Source organism: Salvelinus namaycush, chromosome 7, assembly GCF_016432855.1.
Source record: "Salvelinus namaycush isolate Seneca chromosome 7, SaNama_1.0, whole genome shotgun sequence".
Taxonomy (NCBI): Eukaryota; Metazoa; Chordata; class Actinopteri; order Salmoniformes; family Salmonidae; genus Salvelinus; species Salvelinus namaycush.
The window spans coordinates 5,514,467-5,530,497 of NC_052313.1; positions in this window are offsets into that span (position 1 = coordinate 5,514,467).

Below are 16,031 nucleotides of genomic sequence, written 5' to 3' on the forward strand. Positions count from 1 at the left end.
GCCGGGGTAGGCCGTCGTTGTAAATAAGAATTTGTTCTTAACTGACTTGCCTAGTTCAATAAACATTATAATAATCACACAGCTATTAGGGCATATCCTTCCTCAATTACAGGAAGTGAATACAACTCCGTTGACTAATCAGATTCAAAGACAAAACGCAAACATTTTCGAGACAGAAACATAAAGTGAATATTGCTGCACTTTTCCCTCAACTCCTATTATTTTTTACTTTGGTTTCATTTGAATATTTTAAAATAGTGAGTATTTGTTTATCAGGAATCATATGAGGACTGGCTGAGTCCTCCAGGCAGAACCAGGGTTGTGTACCATGCCATCTCTACTCAGTGCTCCACCCCCCCAGGGACGGCACAGTCCTTTAAGGGCAGCTCGGGGTTAGTCTGGTCCCACGTCTGTTGATGCTGTGACAGATCTGTTTTGTTGGTAAGGAGTTCTTAAGACAACACAAACAGATATGGGACCAGGCTAGCTCAGGGTCACCTAAGGGTTTCACTATGATGATTAGTCTGACACTTCAGTAGTAAATCACAGGGCCTATAAGACAGGGCAGACCATTGCCTGACGTAGGAGTTATGAGAAGAACAACATGTACTGCTATGTTCTCCCATGAAAGGGCCTACATTGGAGTTGATTTCTGCCATTGAAAAGTATAATAACAGACGACATTTAAAGTATTGATTATTCATTTTAATTGTGAACATAACCGTTAAAAAGGAGGAGAAGCCAGGAAGGAAAGGAGAGGTTAGGGGAGAACACAACAGAGGATTTGGACCAGCTTTCCTACCTGCATGTTCCAGGGCTGTAAACTTTACCGGCGTCTCTGAAGTGTGATGTCCTGAATGTTCTGTTCTCCCCCTTGTCTGCCTGGAACCACCCACCCAGTCCAGGTCTCCGCTGCTGAGCGCACCTGTAATACACATCATACATATTACTCTCACCATTTCACTTATAATGAGTAAAAAAGGAGAGATCTATCTTGAATAGGAGAGTCCCTTTTGGTTTCAGTGGAAAGAGGGACAACCCTAGTTTGGGGCAGCAAGCAAATTATTGAATAACCTGTGTACTATGGATAGATCTATGGATAGGTCAATTGAAGTAGATATTGTATAGGGCTGTTGCGGTGACCGTATTACCGCCTCACCATCGTTCAAGAGTCGTGAAGGCAGTCAAATTCCACGTGATCCATTTAGTCATGGTAATTAGGCTTCTCCAAGCTCTAACGCTGCTCATGGTCATTAGTAGCCTACCAAACTTGCTAAATGCCTGGTACTCAGCACTCTATTGTCCCTCTAATCACTCTGACATCAATGCAAATGTCGTCGAAAATATAATCAAACACTTCATGAGAGCCCATGAGCTCATGTTGCGCAACATTTCTATAGGCTATGCAATTGCATGAGAAACCAGAGTGATGGCCTCTACTAAATATAGGAGGATCCCATCAGCTGTCTATAGGCTATGCCTACTATATTTATTTCTCAACATTCCTAAAATTAAGCACATTGCTTATTTTTACAACAGGAGTATAGTCTACCTGTCTGGCATGAAAATTAACCACGGGAAAGCGTCCTCTATTCGCTATTTAAGTTCAAAGAGGACATGTTTTTTCCCCGCTGGTGCATGATAATGGTCCATTCGAAATTAAAACAAATTTCACACATATATTATTTTATTATGGGGGCAGGAGCGTAGCCTAGTGGTTAGAGTGTTGGACTAATAACCGAAAGGTTGCAAATTCAAATCCCCGAGCTGACAAGGTACAAATCTGTCGATCTGCCCCTGAACAAGGCAGTTAACCCACTGTTCCTAGGCCGTTATTGAAAATAAGAATTTGTTCCTAACTGACTTGCCTAGTTAAATAAAGTTAAAATAAAATGTAGTATGTGTAAAGATCAGATTACAGCAAGAATATTCTGATGGGTGACAATTTTATCGTATCGCTTATATTAATTATATATTATCACAAGTGAATGATGCCCAGCATAAGAAACATACTTTTAAAAGTCGCACACTTCATGTAGCCTAGCCCTATATGTTTTGATAAGGTTTGTATCTAAAGTGGCCAGAAAATGTCTTAAAGTTAAGCACCCATCTAAACCCACTTTACAAGGGGTTTAGAGCCTAACTGGCATTCATAAGCAGTGCAAGCTTGGGGTAGATAATTTTCACCATAACAAATGCACCTTAATATTAAAAGCATTACGTGGATAATCGCATTCGCGGCCACTTTTGATCGTTTTTGTCTGCTATGGAACATTCCCACTTAAAGGCTACATAAAAATGCCTGTTTAACCTGTCTCCTCCCCTTCCTCTACACTAATTGAATTGGATTTAACACGTGACATCAATAAGGGATCATATCTTTTCACCTGGATTCACCTGGTCAATCTATGCCATGGAAGACCAGGTGTTCTTAATGTTTTGTACACTCAGTATAGATCTCAGAGTATAGAGCTCATGGGTACACTTTTGATAATGGTGTTTTCCTGCGAATGGAAAATTCCCGCCTACAGCCTACTTAAAAATCCTTGTTTAACCTGTCTCCGCCCCTTCATCTGCCCTGTGCGCTTTGCTGTGCTTGTAATGTGAAAAAAGCCTGATAGTTTATCAACATTCTTATGGCTGCAAGCCCGATGTCGGTACACTTATGACAACAGCCAGCTCAAGTGCAGGGCGCGAAATTCAAAATATATTTTTTAGAAATATTTAACTTTCACACATTAACAAGTCCAATACAGCAATTGAAAGATAAACATCTTGTGAATCCAGCCAACATGTCCGATTTTTAAAATGTTTTACAGCGAAAACACCACGTATATTTATGTTAGCTCACCACCAAATACAAAAAAGGACAGACATTTTTCACAGCACAGGTAGCATGCACAAAACCAACCTAACTAACCAAGAACCAACCAAACTAACCAAGAAACAACTTCATCAGATGACAGTCTTATAACATGTTATACAATAAATCTATGTTTTGTTCGAAAAATTTGCATATTTGAGCTATAAATCAGTTTTACATTGCAGCTACCATCACAGTTACCGTCACAAATAGCACCGAAGCAGCCAGAGTAATTACAGACACCAACGTGGAATACCTAAATACTCATCATAAAACATTTCTGAAAAATACATGATGTACAGCAAATGAAAGACAAGCATCTTGTGAATCCAGCCAATATTTCCAATTTCTTAAGTGTTTTACAGCGAAAACACAATATAGCATTATATTAGCTTACCACAATAGCCAGAAACACAAGCCATTTACCAGCTGCAAAAGTTAGCGATCGTAACAAACCAGCAAAAGATATATAATTTTTGACTAACCTTGATAAGCTTCATCAGATGACAGTCCTATAACATCAGGTTATACATACACTTATGTTTTGTTCGAAAATGTGCATATTTAGAGCTGAAATCAGTGGTTATACATTGTGCTAACGTAGCATCTTTTTCCCATTATGTCCGGATATTTTTATGACAATCACCTATTCTGACCAAATAACTATTCATAAACGTTACTAAAAAATACATGTTGTATAGGAAATGATAGATACACTAGTTCTTAATGCAATCGCCGTGTTAGAATTCTAAAAATAACTTCATTATGAAATCCAGCTTACGTTATAGCGAGAGAGTGCCCAAAATCTGGGCGCAAACTACTAGTACACATGTTCGACAGATATATGAAATAACATCATAAAATGGGTCCTACTTTTGATGATCTTCCATCAGAATGTTGTACAAGGGGTCCTTTGTCGGGAACAATCGTTGTTTGGTTTTAGAATGGCATTTTCCCCTCTTGAATTAGCAAGCACACTAGCTAAGTGGCGCGAAGCTCTCCATCGTCAACAAACACAGACAACGCAACACGCCTAACGTCCCGAAAAAAAATTCAATAATCTAATAAAACTATATTGAAAAAACATACTTTACGATGATATTGTCACATTTATCAAATAAATCAAAGCCGGAGATATTAGTCGTCTATAACGACAGCTTTTCAGAAGGCAATACCAGGTCCCTTCACGCGCCTTCCAGGAAACAGGAAATTGGTGTCACGTCATGCCAAGAGCTTTTATTCGACCTCAGATCAAGTTATACACTCCATTTCTTCTCTCACTGCCTGTTGACATCTAGTGGAAGGCGTATGAAGTGCATGTATACTAATACGTATCAAGCACATTTATAGGCAGGCCCTAGAACAGAGCATCGATTTCAGATTTTCCACTTCCTGTCAGGAAGTTTGCTGCAAAATGAGTTCTGTTTTACTCACAGATATAATTCAAACGGTTTTAGAAACTAGAGAGTGTTTTCTATCCAATAGTAATAATAATATGCATATTGTACGAGCAAGAATTGAGTACGAGGCCGTTTGAAATGGGCACCTTTTATCCAGGCTACTCAATACTGCCCCTGCAGCCTTTGGGCTAAACATTAAGCTAAACATTCTGATCTGTTGTGTCAGCCACATTCCGTAAAAAATGTTTTTTTGATGCTAGTGGTGGCATTAATTTGGTATCTTTTGCATCCCACAACTGTCCCAGATTATGTTTGGAATATTTATTTTTCGCACAGAATAGAATAGGTAGACTTTTATACTATGGGGGATAGTAGATTGACATAGGCTAGTGCTTTTGCAGTTCGTTAGGCCTACTCAAAAGTAAATATGGATAGTTCTTCCAATATTTTCAATATGCACCTCGGAAGTGGATAAGGAAGCGCACAGTTGCGTCCCCGATGTGTCTGTCTTCACTTGTAGCCTGTGAGAAAGATCCGATCACGTGCTAGAGAGCTTGCAGCACTCAGGGACTGCTTCAGAGCACACACCACTCATGGAGAAGGGCACAACAAAGGCATGCATTTTTTTGGGGTGCATTATGGCCACAAAGGGGATTCCGTCGTGAAATTTGAGGCATTATCAAGTGCTTGTCAAATTGTGAATGAGAGACTGATGACGTGGGTACTGCCTGCGCAAAAAAACTAAGCAGAGCTCATGCCTTTCAAGCAACTTTTTTCAAATCATCATTAGAGTCGCATCATGCAGCCATAAAATGTATTAAACATCAAAACATATCAGCCCAGCGTCTGTAGAACAACTAAAATTACATTAATAACTCTAAATTAAGCATATAGGAGGACCTATAGTATCTCTTTGTTAACCGCTCAACACAGAATAGCCGCATGTGCGCACTCCCTCAAATCGTTTGGAGAAAATATGTATATTTTATTCTGCTTTGTTCAATTGTATTCTTCGTACTATAAAATAATATACAAATAATGCCACGGAATACTAAGCAAACCTTGTCTGCTAAATTAACTAGTGTAGCCCACAGCCATTTGGCATAGCCACATCAGGACAACACAGAGTATACTATATTACGTTTTTTTTTCATATCATGCTTCTTTAGACCTGTCGAAAATAAATCATGGATTTATTGTGAAGGTGTAGGCTATATTACATGGATGTAATACACTTTTTAAAATGTAGTTGTTCCAAAGGTCTGCATCGGTGGCTTGTAGGAAGCCAGGAGATACTAAATGTGTTTATGTTAATTAACGGCCAATTAGCATAAGACCAACAGTTATTTTCTTGATAATCACCAGCTGACTAAATTTTGTGACCGCCACGGCCCTAATATTGAATGGGTCTCGTCACCTAAGTCCATACCTGGACTTGTATAACTGTGCAGTGTTAATATCAACCAGCCTTAAAGATCTACCATCTGATATTACAATGTTGATATGAATGCACAATACCATACTATACCACACCACACCATACTATACCACACCATACCATACTATACCACATCACACCATAATATACCACACTATACAACATCATACAATACCAACTATACCACACCACACCACACCACAATATACCACACTATACCACAATATACCACACCACACTATATTATACTATATATACACTACACCACACTATATTATACTATATATACACTATACCACACCACACTATACCACACCATACTATACCACACCAGACCAGACCACATAACACCATCCTATACCACACCACACTATACCACACCAGACCACACTATACCACATCATACACTATACCATACCATACTATACCACACCACACTATACCACACCACACCATAATATACCACACTATACCACATCATACACTATACCATACCATACTATACCACACCATACTATACCACACCACACTATAACACACCATACTATACCACACCATACCACACCACAGCACACCATAGTATACCACACCATACTATACCATACCATACCACACCATACATTGCTATACTATACCCACACTATACCATACCACACCACGCCATACCATAGTATACCATACTACACAACACCATACTATACGATACTATGCCACACTAAACAATACTATACCATACTATAATATGCTATACTGTGCCACACTATACCATACTATAGTATACTATGTCATAATATACTATGCATTGATATACTGTGCCATACTATAATATCCCATACCATACTATAATATACCTTACTATACCATACCACACCATATCATACTATACCATATTATAATATACTATACCACACTATACCATACCATACCATGCTAGACTTTACCATACTATAGCATAATATAATATCCTATACCATACTATAATATACTATACCATACACCACTATACCCTACTTTGCTGTACCTTTGCTGTACCATACTATACAATATACTATACTATACCATATCATACTATCATATGCTATACCATACTATAACCTACTATACAATACCACACTATACAATACCATACCTTACTATACTATACCATACTTTACCATACTGTACTCTACCGTACTATAATATAATATACTTTACCATGTCATACCATACTATACTATACTATACCATACTTTACCATACTGCACTCTACCGTACTATAATATAATATACTTTACCATGCCATACCATACTATACTATACCATGCTATAATATACTACACCATACAATACAATACTATAATAAACTATACCCTACTATTCTATACCATACTATACTATAATTTCATATACTATATTGTACTATATCACACTATCATATACTATACAATACCATACTACAATATACTATACCAAACCATACAATACCACACTATATCATACCTTACTATGCTATACCATATTATACCATACTCTACCGTACTATAATATAGTATACTATACCATACTATACCATACCATACTGTACCGTAATATGTTATATCATTCTATAATATACTATACTATAATATACTATACCATACCACATCATACCCAGCAAAACTATACCACACTATACCATACTATAATATACTATACTATGCCATGTCATACTATACTATCGTATACTATACCATACTATAATATACTATACAATACCATACCATAATATACCATACTATACCATACTATACATTACTATACAATACCATACTATAATATTCTATAAGATACTATACCACTATACCATACCACACCATACCACACTATACCATATTATACCATACCTTACCATACCATACCATGCTATACTATAATATTATATAATGTACCATACAATACCTTAGTATACTATACCATACCATACCACACACCACCATACCACAACATACCATACTATACTATATTATAATATACCATACTATACCATAATGTAATATACTATACCATACCACACTATCACACTATACCATACTATACTAAATGATACTATAAGATACTATACCATTCCATAATATACTATACCACACTGTACCATACTATATGATACCATACTATACTATACCATACTGTAAAATATGATACCATAACATACTATACCATACCACACTATACCATACCACACCATACTATACCATATCATACTATAATATATAATACCATACTATGCTTTACCATAACATACTATACTGTACAATTCCACACTGCATCATGCTATACTATACCATACATTACTATACCATAATATACTATAAAAGACTATACCATACCATAACACACTATACCATATTATACCATACCATAATAAACCATTCAATACATGACCACACCATGCTATACTATAATATACCATACTATACCATACCATAATATATACTATGCCATACCACATTGTACCATACTATACGATACCATACTATACTATAATATACGATACTATACCATACCACACCATACCATACCATGCTATACCATACTACACCACACTATACCACATCATACTATACCATATCATACTATACAATATAATACCATACTATACTTTACTATACCATACTATACCACACCATACCACACCACACTATACCATATCCTACTATACCATATCATACTATACGATATAATACCATACTATACTTTACTATACCATACTATACCACACCATACCACACCACACTATACCATATCATACTATACCGTACTACACCACACCACACCACACCACACAACCCCATACCACACCACACAACCCCATACCACACCACACAACCCCATACCACACCACACAACCCCATACCACACCAGACAACACCATACCATATCACACCATACCACACTATACCATACTATACCACACCACACCATACCATACTATACCACACTATACTATACCATACATTACTATAACCATAATACACTATAAAAGACTATACCATACCATACCACACTATACCATATTATACCGTACCATACTAAACCATTCAATACATGACCATACCATGGTATACTATAATATACTATGCTATACCTTACTATACTATACCATGCCATACTACACCATACTATACCACAGTATATACCATACCATACCATATTGTACCATACGATACCATACTATACTATAATATACCATACCATAATATATCATGCTATACCATACTACACCACACCATACTATACCATATCATACGATATAATACCATACTATACTTTACTATACCATACTATACCACACCACACCATACTATACCACACTATACCATATCATACCACACTATACCATATCATACCACACTATACTATATCATACCACACTATACCATATCATACCACAATATACCATATCATACTATACCATACCGCACCATACCACACTACACTATACCATAATCATACTATACCGTACTACACCACGCCATATTATACCACACCATACCATACTATACCACACCATACCATGCTATATCATACCACACTATACCATATCATACCACACTATACCATACCACACTATACCATATAATACCACACTATACCACACTATACCATACTATACCATACTATATCATACCACACTATACCATACTATACCATACTATACCATACTATATCATACCACAATATACTATACCACACCATACTATATCATACTATACCATATCATACTATACCATACTACACCACCCTATACTATACCACATTACACCACACAGCGCCACACTACACCATACTACACTATACTATACCATACTATACCTCACTACACTATACTATACCATATCAGACTATACCACACTACACCACACCACACTATACTATACCATATCAGACTATACCACACTACACCACACCACACTATACTATACTATACCACACCACACTACACTATACTATACCATATCATACTATACCATACCATACCACACTACACAACCCCATACCACACAACCCCATACCACACCACACAACCCCATACCACACCACACAACCCCATACCACACCACACAACCCCATACCACACCACACAACCCCATACCACACCACACAACCCCATACCACACCATACCACACCATACCACACCACACAACCCCATACCACACCACACAACTCCATACCACACCAGACAACACCATACCACACCAGACAACACCATACCATACCAGACAACTGTTATGGGTGTAAGATGGCACAGTGATGCCATCTGTTGGTAAATGTTCATTACAGCAACTCATGTATTTATACCGGGGTGCTTGAGATACCCGGATGTGTTGTGATGTACAGAACATTTACCAACAGATGGCATCACTGTGCCATCTTACACCCATAACAACAACACCCATACCACACAACACCATACCACACAACCCCATACCACATCACACAACCCCATACCACACCACACAACCCCATACCACACCATACAACCCCATACCACATCACACAACCCCATACCACACAACCCCATACCACACAACACCATACCACACAACCCCATACCACATCACACAACCCCATACCACACAACCCCATACCACACCACACAACCCCATACCATACCACACAACCCCATACCACACCACACAACCCCACACCACACCACACAACCCCATACCACATCACACAACCCCATACCACACAACCCCATACCACACCACACAACCCCACACCACACAACCCCATACCACACAACCCCATACCACACAACCCCACACCACACAACCCCACACCACACAACCCCATACCACACAACCCCACACCACACAACCCCACACCACACAACCCCATACCACACAACCCCATACCACACCACACAACCCCATACCACACAACCCCATACCACACAACCCCATACCACACCACACAACCCCACACCACACAACCCCACACCACACAACCCCATACCACACAACCCCATACCACACAACCCCATACCACACAACCCCACACCACACAACCCCACACCACACAACCCCATACCACACCACACAACCCCATACCACACCACACAACCCCATACCACACCACACAACCCCACACCACACAACCCCATACCACACAACCCCACACCACACAACCCCATACCACACAACCCCATACCACACCAGACAACCCCATACCACACAACCCCATACCACACAACCCCATACCACACCACACAACCCCATACCACACCACACAACCCCATACCACACCACACAACCCCACACCACACAACCCCATACCACACAACCCCATACCACACCAGACAACCCCATACCACACAACCCCACACCACACAACCCCATACCACACAACCCCACACCACACCACACAACCCCACACCACACAACCCCACACAACCCCATACCACACAACCCCATACCACACCACACCACACAACCCCATACCACACAACCCCATACCACACAACCCCATACCACACAACCCCATACCACACCACACAACCCCACACCACACCACACAACCCCATACCACACCACACAACCCCATACCACACCACACAACCCCATACCACACAACCCCATACCACACCACACAACCCCATACCACACAACCCCATACCATACCACACCACACAACCCCATACCACACCACACAACCCCATACCACACAACCCCATACCACACAACCCCATACCACACAACCCCATACCACACCACACAACCCCATACCACACCACACAACCCCACACCACACCACACAACCCCATACCACACAACCCCACACCACACAACCCCACACCACACAACCCCATACCATACAACCCCATACCACACCACACCACACAACCCCATACCACACAACCCCATACCACACCACACCACACAACCCCATACCACACAACCCCATACCACACAACCCCATACCACACCACACAACCCCATACCATACCACACAACCCCATACCACACAACCCCATACCACACAACCCCATACCACACAACCCCATACCACACAACCCCATACCACACCAGACAACCCCATACCACACAACCCCACACCACACCAGACAACACCATACCACACCACACAACCCCACACCACACCACACAACCCCATACCACACAACCCCATACCACACCAGACAACACCATACCACACCACACAACCCCACACCACACCACACAACCCCATACCACACAACCCCATACCATACCACACAACCCCACACCACACAACCCCATACCACACCACACAACCCCATACCACACCACACAACCCCACACCACACCACACAACCCCATACCACACCACACAACCCCATACCACACCACACAACCCCATACCACACCACACAACCCCACACCACACCACACAACCCCACACCACACAACCCCATACCACACAACCCCATACCACACCACACAACCCCACACCACACAACCCCACACCACACAACCCCACACCACACAACCCCATACCACACCACACAACCCCATACCACACAACCCCATACCACACAACCCCACACCACACAACCCCATACCACACCACACAACCCCATACCACACCACACAACCCCATACCACACAACCCCATACCACACCACACAACCCCACACCACACAACCCCACACCACACAACCCCACACCACACAACCCCATACCACACAACCCCACACCACACAACCCCATACCACACAACCCCACACCACACAACCCCACACAACACAACCCCACACCACACAACCCCATACCACACAACCCCATACCACACCACACAACCCCACACCACACAACCCCATACCACACCACACAACCCCACACCACACAACCCCACACCACACCACACAACCCCACACCACACAACCCCATACCACACAACCCCATACCACACCACACAACCCCACACCACACAACCCCATACCACACCACACAACCCCACACCACACAACCCCATACCACACCACACAACCCCATACCACACCACACAACCCCATACCACACCACACAACCCCACACCACACAACACAACCCCACACCACACAACCCCATACCACACCACACAACCCCACACCACACAACCCCACACCACACAACCCCATACCACACCACACAACCCCACACCACACAACCCCATACCACACAACCCCATACCACACAACCCCATACCACACCACACAACCCCATACCACACCACACAACCCCATACCATACCACACAACCCCATACCACACAACCCCACACCACACCACACAACCCCATACCACACAACCCCATACCATACCACACAACCCCATACCACACAACCCCATACCACACCATACAACCCCATACCACACCAGACAACACCATACCATACCACACCACACAACCCCATACCACACCACACAACCCCATACCACACCACACAACCCCATACCACACCACACAACCCCATACCACACCACACAACCCCATACCACACCACACAACCCCATACCACACCACACAACCCCATACCACACCACACAATACCTCACCTCACCACACCATACCACACCATACTATACCTCACCTCACCACACCATACCACACCACACAACCCCATACCACACCACCAAACCACACCATACCACACCACACAACCCCATACCACACAACCCCATACCACACCACCAAACCACACCATACCACACCACACAACCCCATACCACACCATACCACACCACACAACCCCATACCACACCATACCACACCACACAACCCCATACCACACCATACTATACCTACCACAACATACCACACCACACAACCCCATACCACACCACACAACCCCATACCACACCATACCACACCACACAACCCCATACCACACCATACCACACCACACAACCCCATACCACACCATACTATACCTACCACAACATACCACACCACACAACCCCATACCACACCACACAACCCCATACCACACCACACAACCCCATACCACACCATACCACACCACACAACCCCATACCACACCATACCACACCATACTATACCTACCACAACATACCACACCTCACCACACCATACCACACAACACAACCCCATACCACACCATACTATACCTACCACAACATACCACACCTCACCACACCATACCACACAACACAACCCCATACCACACCATACCACACCACACAACCCCATACCACACCATACTATACCTACCACAACATACCACACCTCACCACACCATACCACACAACACAACCCCATACCACACCATACTATACCTACCACAACATACCACACCTCACCACACCATACCACACAACACAACCCCATACCACACCATACCACACCACACAACCCCATACCACACCATACCACACCATACTATACCTACCACAACATACCACACCATACCACAGCAGAATCAAAGGAGCCAGTAGAGACTAGAGCTGGGATGATAAACTGAAAATGATCAACAGCGACCATACCAATCCCTTATTGTGGGCATTTTTCTGATATCGTTAATGACAATAAGTAGCCTATACTAGAGAAATGTGAAGTCGGTAATGAAATAGTTTAGTTAATATGTACGATTGTTAATGGAACAATCGATGGCTACAATCTTCACACTAGTAGTTTAAAGGATAGTAAAAAAAATAATACATTTTATGAACTTATCGTTCTATATATTATCACATAAATTCTGTCAATTGCCCATGTCGCCCAGCTCTAGTAGGGACCACTCTGTAGGCTATAGGGCATACACCAACAGTGGACATACCATACCACACTATACCATATCATACCATACCACACTATACCATACTATACTCTCTAGTAGGGAACACTCTGTAGGCTATAGGGCCTACACCAACAGTGGACAGGCTTCCAGTAACTCATAGAGAGCTTTCCAGTGATGAAAGCCTAACAAGTGGAGCTTCCCTTTCCTGTCTCCCTGGAAACGGCCATAGCGACAGTCACCGGGCTTTATCAGCTGTGTGGCAGAAGGCGTCTGCTGAGCCAGTGTGTTAAAGCGAGGACACCCCGCCCATCTAGAAGAGACTCCGCCCACAGAGAGAGAGAAAAAAAAACATCCGACTATAACTCAGCCTCACAATGAGAAACAGATCGCACTCTGAATAGCACGGCCAACATGTCATTTTTCCAAGGATCTCTACGTCACAGTGAAGATTGCAGCCAATTGTCCTGTCTATGCATGCCACTTTTGAACACTTTAAGTGGAAGTGATCACTGCAATTGTCTTGAGCAGCAGTGCAATTGGTAAGCCCGTGCTGACCAAATAAAATAAAATCTAATTTTATTCATCACATGCTTCGTAAACAACAGGTGTAGACTCACAGTGAAATGCTTACTAATGGGCCCTTTCCAACAACGCAGAGAGAAAGAAAATCGAGAAAATATAGAAAAGTAATAACACGTAATGATAAAAATAATAATAAATACAGAATGAGTAACGATAACTTGGCTATACAGTACCGAGTACCAGTACCGAGTTGATGTGCAGATTTAAGTCAAAACTGTAACTCGGCCACTCAGGAACATTCAATGTCGTCTTGGTAAGCAACTCCAGTGTAGATTTGTCCTTGTGTTTTAGGTTATTGTCCTGCTGAAAGGGGAATTCATCTCCCAGTGTCTGGTGAAAAGCAGACTGAACCAGGTTTTCTACTAGGATTTTACCTGTGCTTAGCTGCATTCCGTTTATTTTTTATCCTGTAAAAACTCCCCAGTCCTTAACGATTACAAGCATACTCATAACATGATGCAGCCACCACTATGCTTGAAAATATGGAAAGTCGTACTCAGTAATATGTTTGGGGCAAATCCAATACAACACAACACTTTGTATTCAGGACAAAAAGTGAATTGCTATACCATGTTTTTTTGCAGTATGACTTTACTTCCTTGTTGCAAGCAGGAAGCATGTTGTGGAATATTTGTATTGTACAGGTGTACCTCTTTTCACTCTGTCATGTAGGTTAGTATTGTGGAGTAAGTACAATGCTGTTGATCCATCCTCAGTTTTCTGCTATCACAGACATTAAACTATGTAACTGTTTTAAAGTCACCAGTCACCATTTTTGCGGGCACTATTTAATGAAGCTGCCATTTGAGGACTTGTGAGGCGCCTGTTTATCAAACTAGACAATCAAATGTACTTGTCCTCTTGCTCATTTGTGCACCGGGGCCTCCCACTCCTCTTTCTATTCTGGTTAGAGCCCGTTTGCGCTGTTCTGTGAAGGGAGTAGTACACAGCGCTGTACAAGATCTTCAGTTTCTTAGCAATTTCACACTTGGAATAGCCTTCATTTCT